Raw genomic sequence first — 27,142 nt, 5'->3', positions numbered from 1 at the left:
TGTCTAACAGATATTGAGTATCATATGTTTCCTTCAAAATCTAAAATAACCCCAGAGTGGGGAGTATAACACAATGTTTGAGAAATGGCTAACATATTATAGGTGCTTAAAAAAAGGTAGCTATTATTATTTCTCTTTAAACTTTTTTTTTTTTTTTTTTTGCGGTAAGCGGGCCTCTCACTGTTGTGGCCTTTCCCGTTGCGGAGCACAGGCTCTGGACGTGCAGGCTCAGTGGCCATGGCTCACGGGCCCAGCCGCTCTGCGGCATGTGGGATCCTTCCGGACCGGGGCATGAACCCGTGTCCCTTGCATCGGCAGGCGGACTCTCGACCACTGCGCCACCAGGGAAGCCCTCTCTTTAAACTTTTAAAGTCACTGTTGGTTGACTTATGACTGCATTGCCATGCCACCAGACTAGACTACAATCTCATTGAAGGCTATCTTATCCAGCTAAGATAGTCTTCAATGAGACTGGCACTTAGTAAGTGTTCAATAAATGTTTTTAGAATGGGTGGATGGATGGATGCCTTTTGGACCATCCATCTGTTGGCTCATTCATACTAATATCCATCTGTCCATCCATCCATCCATCCATCCATCCATGCATGTATCCAGTCAATAGTAGAAAGTTGACTCTGCTCTCAGCTAGAACTGCCTTCCATCCTCTGCCCCCCTCTAGTGGATGGTGTTGGCTTCTCCTTGCCTTCTTGTCCTACCTCATGTTGCCCTGAGGAACCATCATTCTTTGGGCTCCAGCTCTGGAATTGTTCTTTCATGTGTGGAACTTTTCTTCTCAAAGGTCTCTGCAAATTCCTCAAGGATAGAAACAGGTCTAATTCACTGAATCCCCATACTTTTTCCGACATGGAACGTTCCCTACAGGACTGAACATAAAGTAGGTGCTCAGTAAGTACTTGTTAAGTGAATTATTTGATTTATGCTATGGCTCTATGCAGCGAACCAATGTCAACATTTTGATCAATTTGTCTAGTGACTCAATTACAAAAATTGGGCTGGTAGTGACCATCTCATACATAGAAGGAAGGAGGAATTAGGATGACTTCAGCAGTCAGTGAGGGCTTCGCTGAGAAGGGGACCAGAACTGGGTGTTGAGTGGTGGGGCAGGATTCAGAGGCACTGAGGAATGAGGCAGGCATTCAGGATCGGGATAGTGGGCACAGCATGAGAAATGGCCTGAAGGAGGAAATGGGCTTGGTGTGAAACAAAAGGCTTAACTGGATAGAGAAGGAATGAGATGGCGTCATGTGGAATAACGTTGGATTAGCAATTTCTAAGATATTGAAAGCTAGGGAGAAGTATTTAAAAATGTGAACATTAGTAGTTAAGTGGAAGGTATACCATAGAGTTGATTGTGTAAAGGTGCACCATACTGAATCACTTTACCTAAAGAAGAGGGACAAGGAGTGGAGGGGAAATTAAAATAATATGCCCTGTTGCAGGAGAGGTCCAAATGAAAACATTTTGCTGGGGTCTAACTGGCCATAGGTCTGATGGTTTTCTATCCACCGCACAAGTAAATAGTTCAAGGGCAGGCTGCCGGCCAGCGTAAAACTTTGTGTGGAAAATACTGCCAGTGTGGCTATGGAAAATGCCCTCTTGCTGACCATAATTATACAGAATGTGTGCAAATAAAAGCTGAAGGAAAACACTTTGGCAGAGGTGTATTTTTTCTGTTCTTATTTTGACAGAGTGGAAGACAAATTCACAGACGTTTTTCTCAGTCTCCCGTCGGGGCAGAATGAGCTCATGTGGCAAGGCTGGGCTGGGGCTTGGGTTTCAGAGAAAGACCCCAAACTAGCTTCTACACAGAGACCTACATTTATGGGTCTTTCAGACCTGAGGTAGCCTCGGGGCAGCAGGGGGATTGTTGAGGAGGAGCCCGAAGAGGCATTGCCTTGTTTAGCTCTGCCTAACCAACAAGGTTTGGTCTTATTCAGCCAAAGGGAGATGGGAGAGGTTGGGATGTTCAAACTATGATACCCACCTTTTAAGGTTAACTTCAGTGGAAGGTGATTCCTCTCCGTCTTCAGCTGTTTCCTGGGTTTCCCGTCAGAGATAACCTCTAACTCTGAAGAAGCCCTTAGCACAACAAAGGCCTCCAAGAAAGCCCTCTCCAAGTGGCAAGATGGCAGATTTGGTTTCTTCAAATTTTACATCTGCCCTTCCAGAAAGTTGTCCTTTCTCCTCTTTTCTTTGACGTTTTTAGGAATACTTGAGTGAAGAATCCTCAGGTGAAAACCCTGTATTTTCTAGTCTGGCTGTGATACATTCACAGATTACCTGGCCCCTTCAGGGCTGGGCTCCAAAGTGCCAAGGGGCAGAGGACCATCAAAGAAGAGGCACAACAAAGGTCCCTGCAGTTGTAGAAGGTTTGCTTCAGGAGCATGTGCTCTGGAGCTGGAAATGGATCAGGAACGGGAAAGCTAGAAGGAACAATGGCGGCCCTGGAGACCAGCCCTCTCTGCCAACACTTCTTGTTCTGTCTGCCTGTCTGTTCCATTCTCTTCTCTGCTCACTCATAGTTTATTATTTCACCTTGCATATGGCCCATCACGACTGCTGGCTCCCTGCACTTGTGGCAACTCTCTAGACAACTTTTGGTCTCTGTTTCCAAAGCTAACTGGTTGTTTCTCTGTGTCTTAAGAGAAATATAACTGGCCCAACTGCTCTCGATCATTTTTGGGGGGCAGGGCCTAGTGCTTTGGTTAGCCTGTGGCTTGACTGCTCTTGTGTTGGGCACCCACCCAGAGTGCAGTCAGCTGAGGGGTGGGCAACATGCCACTTAGGAGGAGAGACTGTGAGTTGGGGTGTGGATAAAGCAGGCAATGATTGCCATCTCTAATGCAATAGTCATTCTGAACAGCACTGGCAGACAAAGTTATGGCAGGGACTACACACACACATAGTTTTTATCAGTTTAGCTAACATTTGTTTTACATGTGAGAAATATTTTTATAGGAATGAAAAACCTGGCTTTGAATACCATGTGACTGTGATATAGTCTAAGACACATAGGTGTGTTTATACCCAATAATATCCAAATAACTTGGCAAAGAATAGAAACCCTTTAGTATCATGTTGGGAAAAAAAAGAACACATTCCGTCAAAAACAAAGAAAAATGATTTGACCGACTGAACTTTTAAAAATTTGCTTTTTAAACAAAATTTCTTCTACCCAAGGGAGAGAGGAGAAATAGTAATGTTTAGGTTACAATCTCCATTTCTTTTTCAACTTAACTTCCTGGGAGGACAACCCTCCTTTGTTCCAACCCATCCTTTGGGATACGCAAATGTGACCAGGACCTGTGCGCATGCATTCAGCATACTCTGGACCCTGTGGCAGGTCCCCTCAGTTACAGCAGATATTGTACTCAGGCATAGCAGAGGGATACACAAAAGGGCAGGCATGTCATTTAGGATTACGTTTGGCTACTTGTAACTAACATCCAAAATAGCAGTGGATTAGATAAAGAAGTTCGTTTCTCTCTCAAGTAAAAGTTCAGGACGACGGGGTGGCTTTACTTCACAAAACCCTCAGGAACCCAGATTCATTCTGGGTTCTCCCCATTTGGGGGATCTCCAGTTCACAGGCTGGTCCCCCTGCTGTGGTCGAGAATGGAGTGCCCCCTGCCACGTCTCTGTTACAAGCAGCAGGGAAGAGGAAGAGGGGAAGAGATAGCAGAGGGCAGGCACCAGCTATCTTTTAAGGAAGGTCCTTAGAATCTGCCACATAAACTTCTACTTGCATCCCATTGGTCACATGGCCACACCGAGCTACCAGAGAGGCTGGGAAATGTAGTCTTTATTCCAGATGGCCATTTGCCAGCTAAAATTTCTACTACTATGTATATTAGTCAGGGTTCTCCAGGGAAATACAACCAATAGGATGCATTTATATGTAAAAAGTGATTTGTTATAAGGAACTGGCTCATGTGAGCATGGAGGCTGGCAAGTCCAAAATCCTCAGGGTGGGCTGGCAGGCTGGAAAGCCAGAAGAGCTGAGGCTGGAGTTCCAGTTTGAAGACCAGCAGGCTGGAGAATTCTTTCTTGCTGCCAGTCTTTGTGTTCTATTCAGGCCTTCAACTGATGGGATGAGGCTCACCCACATTATGGAGGGCAATCTGCTTCATTCAAAGTCCACTGATTTAAATGTTAATCTCATTCAAAAACATCCTTACAGAAACAACCAGAATAATGTTTGATCAAATACCTAAGCACCACGGCCCAGCCAAGTTGACACATAAATGACACCTATGTGTCATTTTTGTGTCAACATAAATGATGGCTATTGGGGTACAACAGCAGTCCCTGTCACACTGGAGATCAGCAACTTCTACTCTGAGCAAGAATGTTAAAAATCCCTGAGGGCAATGACTGTGTTTGTATTGGTCACCACTGTATTTCAGTGATTTTCATAATACTTTGCACAATAATGGTGACCATTATTTGTTGAGTGAATATTGTTTGTTTAATAAGGAACAAAATTAATGTATAGAGAGGATTAAAATGAGTTGGAACCACAGATGAGAACAGGATCAGCAAACTCTATAAAAGGCCAGAGAATAAATATTTTCAGTTTTGTGGGCCATATGGTCTCTGCCCAAATCCTCAACTCTGCGACCGTAGGGGAGAGCAGCGCAGACAATATGTAAATGAATGGGCGTGAACAGATCTGACCCACAGACAGTAGTTTGCCAACCCCTGGACTAGAATATCAGAGCTGGGAAGGACCTAACCTCTCATTTGATAGGAAACTGGAGTTAATTGGCTTGGTCAAGGTTACACATGGGTAAGTGGCAGCAGAAGTGGGAATAGATGATAGGTCTCCTAACTCCTTGTTCAGAGCTTGAGCCCTATCATTCAAAAGTGAATTTTTGAGGGTCAACAACGTAGAATGGACAGCTCCTCCTCCTCACTCAGTGTCACAGATGTTGGAAGAACAAGATGTGTGTGTGTGTGTGTGTGTGTCTAAGTGTGTGGCTCGTGTGAGGGGTATGTGTGTGAGTGGTATGTATGTATGGTGTGTGTGTGTGTGTATGGTATGTATGTGTGAATGTGTGTGGTATGAGCATATGTGGTGTCTGTGTGTGGATTGTGTGTGATGTGGGAGGTGTGTGTGTATGTGTGTGTGTGTTATATGGTGTGTGTGCTTGGGGGGGATTGTGTATGTGGTGTGTGTTGTGGTATGGGGGCACTTGTGTGGTTTGTGTACATGTTGACAGTCATGCGGAAGGACTATTATCCTTCTGTACGTCTGAGAGGGTACTGGTGTGCCCTGACACATGTCAACTTCTTTGTCAGAGGAGACAAGAGTGTAGCATGACAAATCCAAACCCACTTACTGAAGTTATCCATGCCTTAATGGGTAGTTCATAGACTGAGGCCTTGTCCTCTTGGTAAGCAGTCATACTGAGCAGGATAACAAATGGGAAGAAGATGCCAGGTGGTAAATGATGGGAAAGAGAAAGCCTGACCCACTTCCCAGAGTCTGAAAGTATAAAAGCCAAGCTTTGGCCACTGTGGCTGCCATTTTTACTTTATGGCTGAGCTATCCAATATAGTTGTCACAAGCCATGTGAGGCTACTAAGCACTTGAAATGTGGCTAGCATGAAATGTAGACTGAAGAACTGAGTTTTAAATATATTTACATTTAGTTCATTTAAATTTAAATTTAAAAACGAATACTTAAGTTATTAGAAAACTTTTAATTCTGTTTGGAACAACCTGCTTATGTGAATATACTTTTTCAGCTGGATATTTAATGTAATTTAAATACAGATCTAGTTTTTCTAATAAAAATTTAGGATATGAAGAGAGAACTAAACTATACATGGGTGGTGAGGGTTTCAAAGGTATATGGGTATGTCCAAATCATCATATTGTATACATTAAACATGTGCAGTTTTTTACATCAGTTATACGTCAATAAAGCTGTTTAAAAAATAAAAGTAAACTACAGATGAGAATCTCAAAGCTTTAATGCAAAACAAAAGAATTTAAAACATCTCATTAATAATTGTGTATATTGATTATATGTTGAATATGTGTTGATAATTGGGCTATTGTATGTTAAATATATTATTTAAATTAATTTCAACTGTTTCTTTTTACTTTTTGTAGTGCGGCTACTAGACAATGTAATGACATACTTCGCTCATGTTGCATTACTGTGGGACAGTGCTTTTGTAAAGACACCAGCCCTACATGGCCCCAGGACGTCCTGATCTACACTCTCATTTTCCCTCTCAGCTCCTACAGTAAAATTTGTCCTAACCAGGGTTCGACAGCTTCTCTGCTAGTCTCTGATTGTTTCATAAAACCTTCTTTCTTTCCTCCCTGGTTGGGTGGAAGTGGAAAGAAGACTGCTGCGCTCTCAGCAGAGCCCAACATACCATAGGGACGGGCTGAGAACTGAGTGGAATGATTCCTGAGCTGGAAATCTGAAGGCTGGGACTTTGCTCTGACCTTACAGTAAACAGTGGTGATTTTTGCAAGCCACCCCACTGCCCTGCGCTCCATATTCCTCACCTCTGAAGAGATTCCTTGCACTCTTCTCAGGACTTTTTTTTTTTTTTTTTTTTTTTTTTTTGGTACGCGGGCCTCTCACTGCTGTGGCCTCTCCCGTTGAGGAGCACAGGCTCCGGACGCGCAGGCTCAGCGGCCATGGCTCACGGGCCCAGCCGCTCTGCGGAATGTGGGATCTTCCCCGACCGCGGCATGAACCCGTGTCCCCTGCATCGGCAGGCGGACTCTCAACCACTGCGCCACCAGGGATGCCCCTCTCAGGGCTATTTTAAACATAAGCATTAATATCTGGGGAGAGCTGGAGAAAATGGAAATGTTATTCTAACGTTAAATAATTTGCATTACAAAGTGGAGGAATTCTGCTCTGGCCAGCCCTCCCTTCCCTCTCCTTCTATCCATTTAGCAAATACTAGTGCTAAATGCCTGCTCCGGGCCAGGGCTGCCCTGGGCTTAGGCACATCACAGACCGTCTTCCTTACCAGGCTCTACCCCACCCCTCTCCTGCCAGGGGAATCCTGGTTGTCTAAGTGTCTCACGCCTTCTCACCTCCTGTAATCAGCTGAAGTTCACAGACACACCCTTGGGGCCAACAGTAGTTTATCCAATTTCATCTTCATCATGAACCCTGCGTGAAGCCCTGAGGAAGAAATCAGCTCACACACTGCGTTTCAGGCCCCCCGTTACCCCCGCATGATGAAATGTACACAGAGACCCTCAAAATTGGTGTTAAAAGCACATAAACCTCTTGGGTTGTTGAGATTCTAGCCCAAGCAGGGTGTGTGTGTAATATCACTAAAAGCAGGTATGATGGATAAAAATGAATGATGGCCCCTTCTCAGCATAAACCAAGCTGCTCATCCCTCAGGGTTGTTTATAAATAGAGGGGAGTCCATTTGTTCACGATCCCGGGGACAGGCCGGCACTCAATTTAGATAACGGCCACATTTTGTGCCCAGCCATCACTCTCCAGCTTGCAAGGTGGTGATTAATCAAACAGTGTTTTGGTTTCTCCTGATATACATCTAGTTCTTCCGGTTTAGAGTGAGCTGAAGATGCCTTCAACAGTTTACAGAACAGCCCGGGGGCCAGTACATTAGAAAGCCGTGAGAATGAACGCCTTGGAGGGCCTATCGGGCTGGACATAGCAGTCGAAATTACAAGTTGAGAGCAGCTGCATGAATATGGATTCCAGAAGTTTAGTCCAGTGGAGGCCTGGTCTTCTGGGGGCATCACTGACTTCTTATGCTCAGTCTGAGAGAGCGAATAACACTTGTCATTAAGATAGAGACACATGGAGTTGAAGGAACACCAAAGTTGGACTCATCAGAAGGCATATATTTTTCTGATAAGGTACTCAGATACAGACCAAGGGTAATACAGTCTCCCCCCAGCGTCCTCAACTCCATCAGCAGCAATGAGGAGGGCCCCCGGATTCCATGTGCTCTTACAAGACTCCCCCACCCCAACACTCACAGCCTCAGGATCATGATCTGCCTTGCAGACCTTCATGCTCTTTACCCCTGTTTATGTCAATCACGCAAGGAGCCCAGGACTCCCAGACCATCCTTCAGCCCTGAACTCTCCCCTCCAGACAGCTCCACAAAGCCCACAGTCTTAGCCTGTCTCCCACGCCCCCAGTTCCCCAAGCTCTCTGGGTCTCGTGGTCCATTGTATCCCCTCCATCCTCTGCTTCTCTCTGATGCTCTCTCCATGCTCTTGCTCCAACCAGAAGCTGGCTTTCCACTCAGGACACAGCTTCCTCTGCAGCCCTCAAGTGGGGGCTGTTTCCTCTGCTCCATCTCTCATGCTGCTGGGTCTGGAGCTGGAGCCGTGGCCCTCTCTGATCCTCAGTGCTGCTTGGGCATCACTGTTCCTCTTTCCTCAATAAAACGCCTGCTTTGAAGCACATGCCATCAGCCTACAGACCCTGTGAGTGTCTCTTGTTGCCATCATCTACGGAGCCCCAGCTCACTGTGCTGCTTCCCACACTTTGCAGTTATAAGTTCTGGTGATTTCATCGTCCACGAAGGGGATCCTCCCAACATCCAGACTTCTCAGTTCCTTGACATCCTCCTCTCCAATACCTTGTTTGCTACCCTATCACAGACACTCACACCTTATAACCTTCCCATTCCTAATGACTGCCACCCTCTCACAATCTCAATTTCACCCCCCCCACCCGCCTCTAGGATCACCACCTGCTGCCTTGTAGTACATCTCTCTACTACTTGATTCTAACAATCCTTTGAGCTGGGGCTTCCATACACAGTTGTGCATTTTGGATACTGCACAGAAGTCCTTGGCCAAGGGGACAAGTGGGCCATGAAGTCCAGCCCAAGCTCCAGAAATGACACTATAAACCCTGAATCATGGCTTTATCCACCCAGGGGAAGAGGCAGCTTTTCCTTTGCACAGTTGTGGGACCATATCACATAGAGGGGAAGTGTTTATCTAATTCATTGAAGATGCTCCATGGACTAGCACCAGCTCTGATTTAGCCCCACTGGGACCTAGAACTTATTGCTGTCGCTACTGTTCCAATGCCCCTCATGCCCTTCCCTCCTTTGCTGTCTTAGATTCCATGTTCTGTGATTATAATCCCTTCTCTCAACACCCTGGCCAACTTTCTCCCTACATTGTATTCCTGGCAAAAGCCCAATCCTTTAAAAATGAAAACTTCCATGCCTGCACCCGTGTAGCTGAATATGGCTGGAGAGAAACATACATGGGTTCACATTCACGTCCATGAGCCCTAACTTCAAACAGATCCTTAGTTCTGCCTGGTACTCCTAGTCTGGTCACTCTCCCACATTCTCAGATATCGATCTGTTGTCTATATCCCATGAGAGCCTGCCCCCCATTTCTGTGAGAACACAATCAGCAGAGCCCTCCACATGCTCCTGACACGACATCCACCCATGTGTCTGCATCTGTCCCCATACTCTGCCTTCCCTCCCACACTGTGAGTGAACTGTCCCCGCTCTTATCCAAAACCAGCCCCTCCACTAGTACCTCAGATACATCCCTTTTGCCTATACAAGGGCTTTCTGTAATCATCCTCTCTCCTCTCTCTTGTGTCATCACATTTTTTCTACTACTGGATCCTTTATATGAGTATATTAATGCGTTGTTATATCTCCCATATTTAAAAAAAACTCTCTCTTTGTCCGCCTGCCGGTGCAGGGGGCATGGGTTCGTGCCCCGGTCCGGGAGGATCCTACGTGCCATGGAGCGGCTGGGCCCGTGAGCTATTGCCGCTGAGCCTGTGCGTCCGGAGCCTGTGCTCCGCAACGGGAGAGGCCACAACAGTGAGAGGCCTGCGTACTGCAAAAAAAACAAAACAACAACAAAAAAACTCTCTCTTTACCCTACAACCTCCTCCAGCTGCTACACCATTTCTCTGCTCCCCATAGCAAAACTTCTCTCAGGAGCGGGCTGTACCCGCTGCCTGTTCCCCATTCCCTCTCCAATTCAATCCAGTCAGGCTCCTGCCCTCACCTCTCCACTGAAATCTTTCTTGTCAAGGTTCCCAGTGACCCCCATGTTACAAGTCTCTTGGTGCATTCTCAGTCCTCATCTTACTTTGACCTACAGCAGCTTTGACACACCTGATCACCCTATCCTTCCTGAAACTCTTGTCTTGGCTTCCAGGACTCTACTCTGTTGGGTCTCCTTTTATGATTGGCCGCTGATTTTCAGACTTCTTTGCTGGTTCCTTCTTCTTTGTTTCTTCCTGCTCTAAGCTGGTTCTTTCTCATAAACGCTGAGCCCTGACATGGCCTCGAATGTCCTTGGGCTTTGTCTCTATCTACACACACTCCCTTGGGGATTTCATCCTTTCTTGTGGCTTTAATTATTGTCTATGTGCTGATGACTTCCACATTTCCATCTCCAGCCCCCTGAACTCTAGACTCACATATACAGCTGCAAGCACAATATCTCCGCTTCAATATGGGACTCAGACTTAACATGTATGAAGAAGAGCTTCTGATTCTACCATCCACCCCAACCTGCACATCCTTGTCTTCCCATCTCAGTCAATGGCAACTCCAACCTTCCAGTGTCTGGGATGCCATCCTTGACATCTCTCTCTTTCTCAGCTCTCTCTTCAAAATTGATCCAGAAACCAGTCACTTTTTGTCATCGCCACTACCACCACCAAGGTCCAAGTCACCTTATCTTTCGCCTGATTTATTACAGTAGCCTCAGTCGGGGACTTCAGCTGGGGCTGTGGTCAGATCATCTCCATAGTGGCCTGAGCTTCCTTGCAACATAATGGCTGGGTCTAGGGACAAGTGTTGAGAGAGAGAGAGAGAGAGAGAGAGAGAGAGAGAGAGAGAGAGAAAAGCTGTGTTGCCTTTTCTATCCTAGTCTTACTAAGGGAAAGGTATTACATTAAGCACTGAAGGCATAAAGATGAATAATAAGTAGTTTTGAGTTTCCAGACTGGAAGGGTACTAGGGAACTTCACATGTTAGAACCCAGTGTTCCAAGTGCTGTCACAGGATTAAGCAGGGGGTACCATGGGAAGTGAGATGATGGAGGTGAATCAGAATGGGGGGTTTGACTTGAGTCTGAAGGCCAAGGAGGAACTACAATGTGGAGGAGGAGAAAAGGGCTTCTATGTAATGCTCACATGCTAGAAAAAGAGGTTAAAAAGGGACTTACGGAGTTAACAGCTCAGAGACCTTGGGGTGAATCAGATAGACTTCTTGCATTTACTAGTTAAACTTGGAGAAAGTATATAATCTCTCTGAACCTGTTTTCTCATTTACGGAATGGGAATTATTCTTTAGACTTGAGAAAACTCCTCTCATAATGTATGACACTTAATAGGCCTTCAAAAAATAATGATTCTCCAAAATGAGTTGGTTCAAATTGCCCAATATAGGTTTTTTGGAGTTTTTTCTTTCACCAGTCCTATTCCAACAGGGCCAAACTGTCTCCAGCGTTTCAACCTAAGAAATAAATGAAGAAATTCGGCGAGCAGAAAAGCAGAGAGGTTCATTTCCCCCCAGTCTCAGTTGAATCAAAGCCACACAGCCTGACTTGCTGTATCTTCTCGTTCACATCCTCAATGCAGAAAGTCCTCGCAGCAGGCCATGGATTTGGTTCTGGAGCCTAATTTGGGGTTGCTGTCCCAGGATCTGGACTGGCCAGTGAGGCAGATTTTCAAGTCACATTCCCCATTACATCAGCTGGGGCGGACAGAGAGTGAAGAGAAAATAAAAAGGAAATAGAAGGTTTCCTTTCAATTCAATTTTTTAAAGTCTGTGCTGTAGAGGATAGAAGCATACAACAGCTGGTCCCTGCCTTCTAGACGCTTACAACATATTTGAAGGGACCAGACACAAACATATGAATCCGGGAGTAGAAGTCATAGGATATATCACGTGTTCCAAACGTCAGGACAGAAGGTATGGACCCTGGGGGCAGGGGAAGCTGGGTGGGAGGCCTCTGTCTTGTAGAAGCTGTGGTGGTCAGAGGTGTCCACAGCCTGCCTGTCCAACTCTGACTCTGCTGGGGCACACGCTGTCTCTGCGCCTACTTTCTTTTTCAGCGGTTCCTTCCAAGACTGCAATTTTCTGGAAAGGAAGTGCCAGCCGGACCCTAAAGCCATTAGGCCAGATGCATCAAAGGGCCTGCCCCACATGCTTTGAGGATTAGAATCGGTCTTATTTAACAATCTAATTAATGTTTTGATAATTTAACAATTTTGTATGCTTTCTGGAGGGCTTTCGAGGGGAGCGACCTTGGCAAATAAAGCTACGTTTCCTTTCATTCTTAGAGATGCCTTTTCTGATCCTATTAATGAGAAACATCCTTTCTATCTGGGCTGGGCCAAGAGAGTGAGAACAGGCTTTCCTGCTATTGGGATGCGGTGGGGAAGCCCCAGCAGTGTGGCCAGCGAGGGATGAGGAAGGCGGGGGGCAGACCTGCAGCTGTCCTCTCAGCACTCCGCCACCCCAGTGTGAGGGCCAGCCCCTGTTCACGTTCTACTGTAGCCCTCAGAGAGTGCAGCGCTGTGAAAGGTGCTCCGACAACGCGCTGCGCTGCATGGACCAGGCTCTTCCACCCTCTGGGACTTCATTTCTTCCTATTTCAAATGGACGTGGCAATCCTTACCTGACCTGCCTCAGGGGGTGATGAGCCAGGCCACCTGTAGCAGCATAGGGATCACTGGGGAAGTTTAAGTTACAGCCTGAAGCCCAAGGACAAGGAGTGTGATGAGGCTGCACAAGCTCTTTGTAGGCTGAGGTGCCCTCCAGGGAAAGGCACACCTACCTTCCTCCTTCCAGACCAAGGCCCTGTGGAGTGGTGGCGAGCCGCGCAGGCTGGACGCATGGATGGGGGTTCTGATTCCTGCTCCATCACTGCCCTGCCGTGTGCCCATGGGTGCACATTAGTTGGCCTCCCTCAGCCTTTTCATCTATAAATGGGTACAACAACAGCCTCATCCTTCGTAAAGCTACCGTGAGAGTCAAATGAGAGGATGTACAGGCAGTGCTCACTTTGCAGAGTTCAACTAAGTATGAATTTCAGTTATCGTGGTTTAGTTCCATGACACCAGTCCCAAAACATGGTTCCAATTTCAGTTACCATGTGTATTAACTGTGAGTAAGTGCATGAAGAACAAACTTCTCTGCTAGCTCTTTGACCCATAAATCTCTAGGTAAATGACACAGGCACGTCACGATCGGTGACCAATTGCATCACTTCTTTCAAAGCCTGTCGGTGTCTGGTCCCGGCACATTTGTTACTCAATTCACACACAGGCAGCAAAGCATGTAGCTGTGCTGCCTCCTTGTGTCCCAGTGATAAAACCATGTGCTAATCACAAGAGGGAGCTGGCCAAGAAAAACAAAAGTGCAGCAAAGAAATAAAAGTGATACTGTTGGAAGTGAAATTCAAACTCAACATAAATGGAATCATAGAAGAAAGAGCTGACCATGAGAATATTGATGAGGCCACTCTTTGAAAGACCCTTGTATGCAGTGGGAGGAGCTAATGAAGGCAAACTGAGTGGCATAAATGGGGAGAATGGTTGTGACGAAAAGGGTGAAGATGTCCCAGAGGAAGTGACACCAGCAAAAAACTTCACCTGAAAGGAAATCTCAGAAATACTCCACAACCATGAAAGTACAAATAATGTGTTAGAAGCTGATCCAAACTTAGAAGGGGGTATGACAACTTGCCAAGGCATAGAAAAGATGCTTGCTCTGCGTCATATGTTCTACAGTGAGAAGAAGGCAAGCACTATTCAAATTTTCTTGATAGACTTTTTACAAAGAAACAGTACATGTTAGTTCTTAGCGTTCCTAATGTTTTAAGTTTCAGTCTACTAAGTAAATGTTGGTTTTACTATTGTATTTCATTTCAATAAACATTTAAAACTGAGAGTAGAGAGCTCTTAATGTTTTGACAAAAATTTTAAAGTTCACAGAACAATTAACATTTTTCCCCATGACTATTAAGATGGCTTTTCACGGGCTTCCCTGGTGGTGCAGTGGTTGGGAGTCTGCCTGCCGATGCAGGGGACACGGGTTCGTGCCCCGGGCCAGGAAGATCCCACATGCCAGGAGCGGCTGGGCCCGTGAGCCATGGCCGCTGAGCCTGTGCGTCCGGAGCCTGTTGCTCCGCAACGGGAGAGGTCACAACAGTGAGAGGCCCGTGTACCGCAAAAAAAAAAAAAAAAAGATGGCTTTTCAGGGTTTCAGCACATATGATTATTTTATAGTCCCTTACTATCAAGCAAAGTGAGGGCTCCCTGCGTATACAGATAAATGCTGATAGACGGTAGCTGCCCTTATTATTACTCTGTTGAGCCAAGGAGTCCAAAGGAGCGAGTTGCATTGACTCTTCCATCACCCTTTCTACTCATCTATCAGGTCAGAACACACTGGCTGAGGAAACCCTGGGACAATGAGAGGCTATAATAACCAAGAGGAGGACGGGTCCTACGTTGGCAAGCCTTATCCAAGAAGTTTTCTCTTGGAACGAGTAAGTGACTCATCTTCAACCACAGGCAACAGGGTCCGTGGAGATTTGCAAACGCTTCCTAGCATCTTCCAGGGTGCTTCTAGGATACTCCACATTTGGTGGAATCTTCAAATCCCACATTTAACTGAGCTGACATTAGAAATGGATAGAAACTTTCTCGGTGGGTTCAAGCACCTGAAGACCACCCCTCCCTCAACCAACTCAAGAGGTCTGTAGAGAGGGCCCCAAAGCTCAAGGCACAGATTGGTCTTGAATTTCCAACTCTCTCTCATTTCTCTAGTGAACCAGTCAGTCTAAATAAAGCACTTATTTTATGCTCAGGTGGAAGGAAGGTGTGTGACATGGGGAGGCAAGGGCTGTAGATAATTTGAGAGATGAGCTCTGTGCCAAACTGCCAGGGTTCAAATCTTGGCTCTACAACCTTGTATCTGAGGGACTGTGGGCAGGTTACTTAGCCTCTCCATGCCTCAGTTTCTCATTTGTAAATTAAATAGGAGTATCTTAGTCAGTTCAGGCTGCTATAACAAAAATACCATAGACTGGGTAGCTTAAACAACAAATGTTTATTTCTCATAGTACTGGAGGCTGAGAAATCTAGGATCAAGTTGCCGGCAGACTCAGTGTCTGCTGAGGGCCTGCTTCCTGGTTCACAGACAGCCATTTTCCTGCAGTGTTCTCACGTGGCAGAATGGCATGAGAGAACTCTATGGAGTCTCTTTTATAAGGGCACTAATTCCATTCATGAGGGTTCTACCCTCATGACCTAATCACTCCCCAAAGATCCCGCCATCTAATACCTCCACATTGGGGACTGGGCTTCAGTGAACTCTGAAGGGGCGCTCACATTCAGTGCATAACAAATAGTATCTATGGGGTTGGTCAAAAAGTTCGTTCGGGTTTTCCATACCATCGTATGCCAAAACCCAAATGAACTTTTTGGCCAACCCCATCCTTATACAGATGAGAGGTCTACAAGTGATCACCTACACTAAGCCCTTTGCCTAGTCTCTGGTATATAGTGACTGCTCTATAAATGTTTGTTTTATTACAAAGTAATTAGTTAAAAGAAAAAAAGATTCACATTCACACAGAAAGTTCTGGAAAATCAGATTTTTACCATTATCCAAATAAGTTAACTCTATCCTAAATCATGTGGTACAGAGAATTTGTGCTGTCGGTATAAAGAAGTAAGCATTATTGGGAAGCAGACCTCCGTGATCCAGTAGAAGCTTCACAGCATCACCCATCTTATGGGCTCTCACTTCCTCTTCACCAAAATTAACTGTTCTCCTCTGAATGAGATGCTATGGGGTTAATTATTTATAAAAAGAAGGAGCTTCCCTTCATCTGTCTGCACCAGTAGGGACCATGGTGGCAGTCGTTTTATTTCCTAGAGGTGGGGGCATTCAGATCCTCTCCCGACCCTCTCCCCACCTCCTTCTTGTTACCAGTGGCATGTTTTTTTGAGAGAGTGGGTTAGGGTTAGGGGTTGGGCTGTGGGAAGAGATGCAGATAAGGTAAGAGCATGACCTTGACCATGAAGTTCTGGCCATTCCAGCCCATGCCAAGCTCTTCCTTCTCTGATCTCTTTATTACCACTGGTCCTTGGCACTCAGCATATCCCATACATTTGTCAGGTGTCATCCAGCGAGGTAGATATTACCACCCTTGATGCTAAGATGCCATCTTACCTCTCACACAGAGAGCCCTCGACAGCTGTAAGCAGTAAGTACATGCTGACCTACCAAGAGGAGGGACCTCTCAGGGAAGTGGGGTGGAAGCTCTTGGGCTGGGAAGACCCTGGTGGGAGGGTGAGGGTTGGACAGCCAGAGCCTGCGTCTGTCTCATTTTTCTCCCCATAACTGGCAGTCAGGACAGTTTCCCGCCTCCCACCGTGTCGGCCTGGGAGTGTGCCTTGGGTGATTTAACAGGTCTATGAAAATGAAAGTTGGAAATGGGGGAGCTGCCCTTTCGGGAGACAGTGGGAGGGAAGGGCCCCATCCCTCTAAGGACCATGTGGCAAATAGGACAGGCCGCATAATTTGAGAAGCCCCGTGCAAAATGAAAATGTGAGGCTCCGTGTTCAAAAACTGTTGATAATTTTAAGAACGTCACAGCAGGGCATTAAACCGAGTGTGGGCCCATGTAAGCACCTGGAGTGCATCCTGTGGACGGTCCTGACAGTTCAGTGTTTACATGGAGCATGGTGATATCCAAGAGAAAACTGCTTTTGTATTACAGCTCAGTTCCTTGAACTACGTAAAATGCGTATCAATAAATGCGTTTACTCCAAAAAAAAAAAAAAAAGGGCAGGGCCCTGCACTGCACAGGCCTTGAACCCATGAAGCCTGCCCTGCAGCAAATCCAGGAGCTCTGCCTGGCTTGGGCACGGCACATTAACTCACCACCCACAGCTCCGAGCCCTCAGTGGGCTGGGGATGGTGGTGTAAGGGAGGAAGTACATAGCGTCCAGCTCCTTCCTTGCTGGCTGAGAGGAGGGATGGGAAAAAAGGAATGCTGGCAGGGCTAGAGCGTTGTGCCCTCAGAAGAGGCCCCAGCGGCCCCACGGACGGAAATGTTAAACACAGAGTCTCTGTGTTTATCTCACCCCATCGTCATGCAGCGTGACTAAGGCCTGCCTGCAATTCTACCCTGGGTGTGCTCGGGAGGAATCACAGCCTCTCCATGACAATATTTACTCCGCTGTTGCCCGGGGGAGCTCTAAATTCAGAGAACGGTGGTGGTTTTTTCGAGCTCTCCACCCTCATGCGCAGCTGCTTCTGCCCGCTGAGAGTGTTCTGGTTTGGGTCAAGAGTAGGATGCAAGTCATCTCTGGGAGAAAACCCAGGGAGAGCCAAGACCTTCAAACTCTTACTATGGCTACTGACACAGTTCAATTTGCCCACCATATTTGGCTTGTGAGTGGTTTTGTTTTCTCTGAGCTCTTTGGGATGAGGACGGTGGCCAGGCCTTCTCTTTCAACCGTGCCCCCTCCATACCTGAGGACCTGTATGTAGGTGCCATTCACAGGATGGAAGGAGGAAGGAAGGGAGGGGGGCCAGGAGGACTCTCTCGTGTGCTAAGTGTGCTGGGCATCATGAGTTGGCTAGAGGTGGGGTGGGAAGGAGGGTTGAGCAGGATCTATCTGCTCCTCCCGCGGGAGCCATCTCGTTCTCAGCTGCTCAAGGCAGCCCCAGCTGACTGGAATTCAGGTGTTGACTTTTCCAAATACTTTAAGAGCAATGAACGCTTAACAGCTTTGTGAAGCTCCCCACAGAGGCACCAAGGTTTTCCGAAGGATTTAGCCTGTCGTGAGTGTGTAGCGCCTAAGAAAACTCTGCTTTTGAGAGTGATGTCCCAGAAAAGCCACGTAATACAGGGAGATGAGCCTCCTGTGTGCAGGAGTCTAACAAATATAACGTCCTTTTGCTTCACATGGATACTTCTATTCTATTTGCATCGGTGGCAATACATTTCCTCTGGCATTGATTTCTATATGTCAAACCTATCAACCTACATTATTAGAATGATTGCACAGGTTTTGTCTTCTTTTTTTTTTTTTTTTGCGGTACGCGGGCCTCTCACTGTTGTGGCCTCTCCCGTTGCGGAGCACAGGCTCCGGACGTGCAGTCTCAGCGGCCATGGCTCACGGGCCTAGCCGCTCTGCGGCATGTGGGATCTTCCTAGACCGGGGCACGAACCCGTGTCCCCTGCATCGGCATGTGGGATCTTCCTAGACCGGGGCACGAACCCGTGTCCCCTGCATTGGCAGGTGGACTCTCAACCACTGAGCCACCAGGGAAGCCCAGGTTTTTGTCTTTTATCTTAATAACATAAGCTGATATATCTAACTAATGTAAAGGAGAGATAAGAGGAAAGTAATTTGTTATAAGTTGAAGTGTTACTATTTTAATCTATGTAATGTATATGTATATGCTATATATATTATGTTGTATATGTTATATATTACATGTTAATGTTATATATAATATATTTTGTCAATTTCAGTTACTTAGAGGTAACTTAGGACTCCTTCCTCCAGACTACCAAATACCCAGATCCTTCTGTCTTAATTAATCTGGATACTTAATGTTGTTACATGCATACATTGAAGGGAGAGGCTAATTCTTTCAGCTGGTGGCTTCACTAGACTGCTAGCCATTCTGCCTTTTTATAATGTGGCACAATTACATCATACCATATGTCAGCAAATTGTCATTTGCTCTGTATCTTTTCAAATAACTTACTATTACACATTTCATTTGCAAGCAAGATTGGCTGCAAACTACGTCATGCTTTTATGAAGTTGGGCCTTGATAATGGAACACATATGTATAGCAGTCAGTATGTCAAGGGTGACCATGATGATTGCAGCCTTTTCCAATTGTTTTAGCCAATTTACAGAACTGAGTAGTAAACAGAACTTGTTACAGGGCTAACTTGATACTCTACTGGTTTTTTGTAGTGTCTTTACTTACAAGTTTTCAAGCCTGGAGGGGTTGGGGAATTTTCTTCAAGCTAGGTCCTTAGTATCCACGATTCCCAACTTATTTCCCCACCACACAACTTCTGAAGCTTTTTCCCCCACTGTTACCACTCACCTCACACTAGAGACATCCTTTGCACACAAAGTGACAGACTCTTGGTGGCTTCTGCAATAGCAACTCTCTACCGCTTTCTGCTTACCAGTGGTGATCTCCTGCCATAGAGTTCAAAATGACTGCCTAGGTCTGGTCATGTGACCCAGTCCTGACCAGTGGGGCCTGAGGGGATGTTGACCTGAGGCTTCTGGGAAATATTTTCCTCCTCAAGAGAAGAGCAAAGAGAAATGGCATTTCCGGCATTTGGGTGTGGAGTGTGGCAAGTAAGAGAATCCACACGTGGAAGATGATGGAGCAGAAAAATGGAGAGAACCTGGGTCCTAATGTCATGACCGAGTCTCTTCATTGACCAATCCTGCTCCTGCCCAGCCTTTCAACTTCTTGCTATGCGAGCTGATAAATTTCCATGTTTTTTTAAGCCGCTTTTAGTTTTGCACTTTGTTATGAGCTGCTGAGAGCATCCCTCCCAACTAATAGCATTCACTAATTAATGGTACACGTAGTAGATGCAGAACTCTATCAGGTATTAATGAAAAATTCAAAAGAAAGAGAAAATGGGTTTGTCTCCTTGAGTGAAATTATAATCTAGTTGACAGAAATAAAATACACCTACAAGTACAAATTAAGAATTTCTGCCCAGTACCTCAGGTTCATGTGCAAAGTACTACAGTATAAGCTAAATACAAATTGCAAAAATTTCTGCCAGATTTGTTTATATTATCAGTTTTCAACAAGGTGTTTTCACAGTGTAAAGAGAGGACCAAAGAAAAATGAAATATAAAACATGGCTCCCTCCCTTTTCTTTTGTGAATCTGTTTGGAAGCTGACACTGCTGTCTTTGAAAGCCACATACTCTGGTGTTGTTTTGGAAAGCACTGGGACAGAAAATATTTCTCAGAAATGGGAATTCACCTATAGAGGCTGCTGAATGCATATACTGCCGCTTATGTCTGATTTGAAATATGCAAGCAATTTGCCTCTTTAAGAATTTATTACCATCAGGTTAATAATCTTCACCTGACATCTGGAGAGTAACTCATAGGCGCCTTCATGTTCTTTTAAACTCTATCTGCGGCTGAGCAGTTAGCCCATGTTAGCACAAATGCCAACGTGATGGCCAGAAATAATAATTTTGTGCCTCTCAATCTTCCTGGAAGCCACTTCCATTAGGCGTGTTCTGAAGATGGTAACAGAGTGCACTTGTAGGTTTGTGTTACACGGCGTTAATTATGGTGGCAGCTCTGACTCAAACTTTCAAAGTTTGGTGAAATAAGCCTCGTTTGGAAGACAAACTGGTCAGTGGGGCTTCACATGTCTTCCCAGAAATACCATGAAATAAGACCACGATCTAAATTCCCTTAGAGGAGTCGCAGGGGGTCCGGCAGCTGGGGAGCATCAGGACTTGATAGGACCACTGTCCTGATAGGAGGAAGTGAGAATGACGAGAGGGGGTTTATGGATGCTGGTATTTCTGTTGTGTTGCGGTAGAGAGACACAAATGTAGAGCACAAGACCTGCATAAACTCCAGATCCTTCCACAGAAGCCTTCCGTGCTACCTCAAGTTCAAGCTCCTCATCCCAGCTGTCCAGCTCCTCCGCCCCACAGTTGGTCCCATCCGTCTCCTTGCCACCCTCCGAAGTGAGTATGTTCATTCTGACTTCCCTGCCTTTGCTCATGGAATGCCCACTGCCTGGAATGCCTCTCTTCTTCCCATTTTTCTTCTACATCCCTCCTCCCTGCCTGTTCTCCACTGCCTAGATCAAGTCCCATCTCTTACAGGACTATCCTGATCCTCAGCGAGCTCTATCTTCTTATGATAATAGTAATAACAATGTATTAAGCATGCAGGGTGTGCCACGTAATTCACACTCACTATTGTTCATCCTTGAAACACCCCTTGCAGATAGATAATTTGAAGAAATTGAGGTCCCAAGAAGTTTTAAGTGACTTGCAAGAAACTACACAAGTAAAACGTGGCTGAGTCTGGATTCCCGTCAGTTCTAGCTGGCTCTAGCTGTTCCAACTCTTCGACTGTGCCTAATTGCCTCAGCTTTGGCACCTCGTATCCAGACAGCTTTGCCTGCTTGGAGAGGGAATAATCAGGACTTTGGCCTCCCAGACTGCTAAATGCTCCTAAGTCATAGGCAAAGACTGTGCTATGGTGGACAGCATGGGTGTGGTGGGGTGTTCTGGATGTGAAAGCCTGTGATGGGATGGGGTTTTCCTACTCTCCATACACTGTTTCCATCCATCCCCACCTTGGGACCTGGAATGCACAGTGAAAAGGGCATTTGGTAATGCAACTCAAGAAATTTGATCATCAGAGCTCTTAGCAAAATGACGCTTAGATTTTCTTGCAAAGTTTCCACCTCTAGGAGCTAAAGGCCCCAACCTGCTCAGAATGGAATGAGATAGAAATGCAAGCTGATTAACGTTTATCAGAGGCTAGGGAGAGGCTATAGGACTCAAGGATTAGGGGACAAAGGATTAAAGTGGAGAGGATCTACAGACATTAATGATTTGGTTTCCTCATGGTAGAAAGAGGGGTGGCCCCCTGGCTCTTTTTGATCAAGAGCCATGATCAAAGGACTTGCGGGGGGCTTCCCTGGTGGCGCAGTGGTTGAGAGTCCGCCTGCTGATGCAGGGGACATGGGTTTGTGCCCCGGTCCGGGAAGATCCCACATGCCACGGAGCGGCTGGGCCTGTGAACCATGGCCGCTGAGCCTGTGCTCCGCAACGGGAGAGGCCACAACAGTGAAAGGGCCGCGTACCGCTAAAAAAAAAAAAAAAAAAGGACTTGCGGGTCCTAAATGGATCCTCAGTGGTCGACTGAAGAGCTGGGGGACGGGTTGAGTAGGCGGAGGGGCTTCTCCTGAATCCCCACACCACTGCAGACGTCAGGTGAGAGCTCTACCTGAAAAGGAAGGGTTGTTTGTTTGTTTTTAGTTGCTTTGTATATTCTAAGTTTCAGGAAAATTTGTCCCACTCTTGGAAATGGACAAGAGTGTGCTTTCCTGGGTTGCTTTGAATGGAGTCTGTTGTCTAGTGGACCCTCTGGGGATTATCTGACTCAAAGGGATGCAGCTTTGGCTCTAATGATTAGGCTAATTAACAATTCTAGGGATACAAGTAAAGTGGTAGAGGATTTATAGCTGAAAATGATTCTAATCTATAGGAATCAAAGACATTTTGTCCAGTAGTGATACAATTATTTCAACCCTACTGACAAAGTGATCCCAAATAACACACTTTGTTGTGTTAGAGGCTGTTAACCAGTTTTGCAAGTAGCTAGCAAATTCATTTCAGATTTCTGATTACCTGTACATGTATGCCTGTTCTTTCAATTCTTCTTTGAATTAGTTTTAACATCTTACTGGTTCTCTCATTTAATGAGTTAAACAAAATCCTTGACACATGTTCATTCTGTATTTGGATAAAGGTCATGATTTTACCTTTTCGAAAATTATAGTTTAGCGTGGACTCAGCGTGCTTGGCTAGCTGAGGGTATTTGATAATGAATTCTGCTTCACCTTCTGCCTGCTAGTGATGGCATCGTCCTGAGCTAAGCAAATGTAAGAGGGGCAGGGCTGTTTATGTTTCTCTTTCAGCTGTCATACCTCAGTGACTTGTGGGAATCATCAAGGAATTCTCATAACTAGAGTACCTTCTTAGAGCATTTTGAGCTCTCCTTCCACCTTCTCAAACCATCTGTGGTAAAGAACCAGTATTTTTATTTCCAATCCACTGCAGAATAATATTTTGTCAAATATAATAAAAGTGAACTACTAGAAAATAACCAAGTGCTCAGATGTTGCAGCTATGTCGGATGGCTATAAAAGGTGTTGAGTGCTTACCTTGAATTCTCATACTTATCTCATGGAGGATGATTACAAACAGTTTGTGGGCTGGCACTGGTTTGTGGTTTATACTTTGGGGAGTACTGCTTTATCTAAAGGGCAGAAAAGACTTCTATTTCCCTGGACCAACTTGTCCTACAAAATCCCACCAGACCAAATAGGCTCAGGTATACAAAGTCCTTCCTTGTGGTTGGGCAGGTTTGGTGAGTAATATAAAGTACGGGGACAAGGATTGAATCTCCAAATGGTTCAATCAGTTCCTTATTCTGAAACAAGGGCCCTTCCAGGCTGAGGCTTCTGAAAGGAAGGTCCTCCATGGACATTCTTGCACTCCTAACTTTCCTCTTCCAAATCCAGTTTCTTGTCTTTATTCCTCTTGTTTCCTGTATTAAGTCAAATACAGGTCTGGCTCCTGTAATAAAATCCAAAATAACAGTGGCTTAAACAAGATGGGAGTTTATTTTTCTCTAGCAGTCTGAGCATGAACAGTCCCTAGCTATTATGACAGCTTTACAGTGTGTGAAACTGACTCCTGTCTTGCTGCTCTGCTATCCTATCCTCAAAATAACACCTTCCCCTTTGTGGTCTAGGAGCCACTCAAGCTCTCCTGCCATCACATTCTACAGTCTAGCCAGTGGAAAGTGGGATCAAAGGAAAAGATGAGACCATACTCCTTCCTTCTAGGGACATGACCCAGAAGTTGCACATATGACTTCTGCTCACATCCTATTGGCCAAAACCTAGTCACACAATGGTTCGCTGCCATACCAGGGATGCTGAGAAATGTAGTCCTTATTCTGGGCACCCATGTGCTCAGTTAAAATTCAGAAATCTATTACTAAAGCAAGAAGCGATGGATATTGGGGGCCAACTAGCAATCTCTGCCACCGTCTTCTTAAAGTTTCTGAGTCAGGTGCCGCTGTTTTTCCTTCAACAGTTCCTCCTTCCAACAAAAGGAGGAAATTCTCCCTCTTAGTACCTTGTTCCTTACAAAACTTTCTTTAAAATAAATAAATTTATTTATTTATTTATTAACTTTTTGGCTGCGTTGGGTCTTCGTTGCTGTGTGCGGACTTTCTCTAGTTGCAGTGAGTGGGGGCTACTCTTGGTTGCGGTGTGTGGGCTTCTCACTGCGGTGGCTTCTCTTGTTGCGGAGCATGGGCTCTAGGTGCACAGGCTTCAGTAGTTGCAGCACGCAGGCTCAGTAGTTGTGGCACACGGGCTTAGTTGCTCCGTGGCATGTGGGATCTTCCCGGACCAGGGCTCGAACCCGTGTCCCCTGCATTGGCAGGCGGATTCTTAACCACTGCGCCACGAGGGAAGTCCACGGCTATTTTTCTTACTAGAAAGTCAACACCTAAGTAAGGCAATACTTGAAACATTTAAAGGCACTATAGCATACTCTCACATGGTGAGAAGACTATTTCTCATATTAGCTGCTTCGGCTCTGCCTGTTTGGGAACAAAAGACCTCCTTATCACTGGGCTGAAGAGCCCTGGACTCTCTCCTGTCCCACCTGAGCCTGCTTGAATTACTCTCCCTTTGTTATCCAGGAGGGATGGCACCAACTCCGCATTCTATATTCCAAGAAGCCAGGGATGATCATAAACAACTAAAACTTATTGAGATTTACCAAGGACCAGGTGCTCCCCTAACAGCTTTACTTGGTTTACTTTACTTAATGCTCATACTGACCCTTTGAGGTTGATGGTATTCATTTTCAATTTACAGATGAGAAAACTGAAACTTAGAAAGGGGGAGTAACTTGTCCAAGAGAATACAGAACCAAGCTCCCAAGTGGTTTAGATTCAAAAGAACATTTATATTTTTATTTGAAAATGAAGAGTTATTGAGAATTTTTCTAATGATCAATTTCTATCATTTTTTTCTAATTATCAATTTGCACTGCAGCAAAGTATGAAGAGAAACAATCGACATCACCCATCATACACTATTTTCACAAAGAAAGATGGTGCTGTAAAATGTTGCTCTATTTCCTTACAGCCTTTGCCTCGGTCAGTCTGTGTCTCTTTATGTTTATCCCTAGTTTTACTTGAATAGCTAATAAGCTAGCTTTTCCCAGAAATGCTTCCAGCTTGTAGGCACACTACGCCCCCTCGCTGTTAGTGTGGCTTCCTCTAAACCTCCAGCTTCGCTGTGACCTTCAGAAATCGCTCAGTTTGGAAGTAACTGCAGGATGGGGCCCTTGTCGTGTAATATCCACACAGGGAAACGCCTGGAGAGGTTTTTCAGGCAACAACAGTAATGCTCGGATATTTAAAAAACGTCATCTGTGCTCTTTAAGTCGTAACTCAAATCCTCCCTGTTGGCTGCAGCTTGAACCCCAGGGCTGCAGTGGAGACAGGACGTGTGGCTCGGTCCCAGTCTGAAGGCCTCAGCTATCAACAAGAAATTCCCTCAGAGGAGATCCCAGGCTTTTTCAGGCAGGAGCCAAGAAATTGAATCATATGATGACATTAGATAATTTTTAACAAATGAAGTACCTCCAGAAGGATAAAATGCTAGGGACTCCGCATTCACAGGCAGTAACTTAGCCCACTGTGCATGGTGTCAGGGCCTATAGACTCGGGACATGAAAGACAACATTTTACCTGACTAAAGATAGCTTTCCTTGAAGCCCATTTAATCTGGAAATGTTCCCTCAAATTGTTTAGGCACAGCAACGTTAAGGATCCTGTGATTCTTCGAACGTGGGCACATTTGGCCAGACATTTTTGGGCAGGGAATATTCCCAGGATGCCAGAGAAAACAAGATGAAGCGTTCTCAAGGCTTCTTTTCTCTCTAAAAGAATCTCTCATCCATTCGTTAATGCCCATCCTTCTCTCCTCTGAGTTCTTTTCAACATGAACTGATGCTTAGCAAAAGATGCCTTGTTAGGGCTTCCCTGGTGGCGCAGTGGTTGAGAGTCCGCCTGCCGATGCAGGGGACACGGGTTCGTGCCCTGGTCCGGGAGGATCCCACGTGCCGCGGAGCGGCTGGACCCGTGTGCCATGGCTGCTGAGCCTGCGCGTCCGGAGCCTGTGCTCCGCAACGGGAGAGGCCACAGCAGTGAGAGGCCTGCGTACCGCAAAAAAAAAAAAAAAAAGATGCCTTGTTACATAAGCCATCTTTTGAGGGCCTCAGTGGCTTGTCTTCAGCACCGGATGCTGCATTCATGGTGGCCTCTCTTGCTCTCCCCGGTGTCACCCTCATGGCCAAGCAAGGTATTACAGCACACAGCAGCTGCTGAGTGTTTTATTGGTTCCTGCGCTAAGCTGCAGAGGAAACATTTCTGAATCCAGATACGCCAAAGAGCTCCCTAGACAGGCTTCTGGGGGCTCTCCATTCCCCCATTTACTCCATTTAATCCTCACAATCCTCTGTGAGGTACTGTTGGCCCCCACTGACAAAGGAGGAAGCTGAAACTCAGAGAGGTAGAGAGGTTTGCTCAAGGTCCCTCAGTGAGCAAGTGGCAGGAGCAGGGCTGGAAATGAGACTTTCTGAACCCCCGAGTCCAGCATTCTTGCCCTGATATGACAGCTGTTCTCACTTCGCCACAATTAGCGGGTTGTGGGAAAACCTGTAGCAATGTGTGTGTGAGGAGGGGGCAGGGTAGCTCTTCCACGGCCCCTGCACTGCTTTGTCCGCGGGCCCGTCGCGCCAGGCCGGGCCCCGCGGTGCACTCTGGGCAGCCTCGGGCTCCTCCTTTTTCTACTGAGATTCTTTCATTCCTTTTCCCCTGCCCCCTCACCTCCCTGCCAAACACAGAAACGACCCCAGGAATAAAATGCAAGAGCTCGACCAACACAAAGCAAAGGTTAGAAACTGAATGCCACCCCTCCCGAAGCCAGGAAATTCCAGAGACGCGGTTCTCATGGCAAGGGGACTTCAAGTTACATATTTTGCAGTCTGGCTAACCAGTTGTACTTTTCAGTGTGAGGCTTAAGACAGGGTCTGCCTGTGCCACGAGGGTGCCTCCGGGGCTCTCAGACCCATATTAGATTGCACGCAGGCTGTACTGTGGATTAGCTGTGAGATTTGCAAATGTATAATTTACAATGTGGTAAGAACCTCGTGGCCCCCGGGAGCAAGCTCTGAGAGTGGTTACTGTGCCGGGCTGGTGTTTGGGGGGGA

The sequence above is a fragment of the Mesoplodon bidens genome, assembly GCF_964165515.1.
Source record: "Mesoplodon bidens genome assembly, chromosome: 14".
Lineage (NCBI taxonomy): Eukaryota > Metazoa > Chordata > Mammalia > Artiodactyla > Ziphiidae > Mesoplodon > Mesoplodon bidens.
This window is presented reverse-complemented; position numbering follows the sequence as displayed.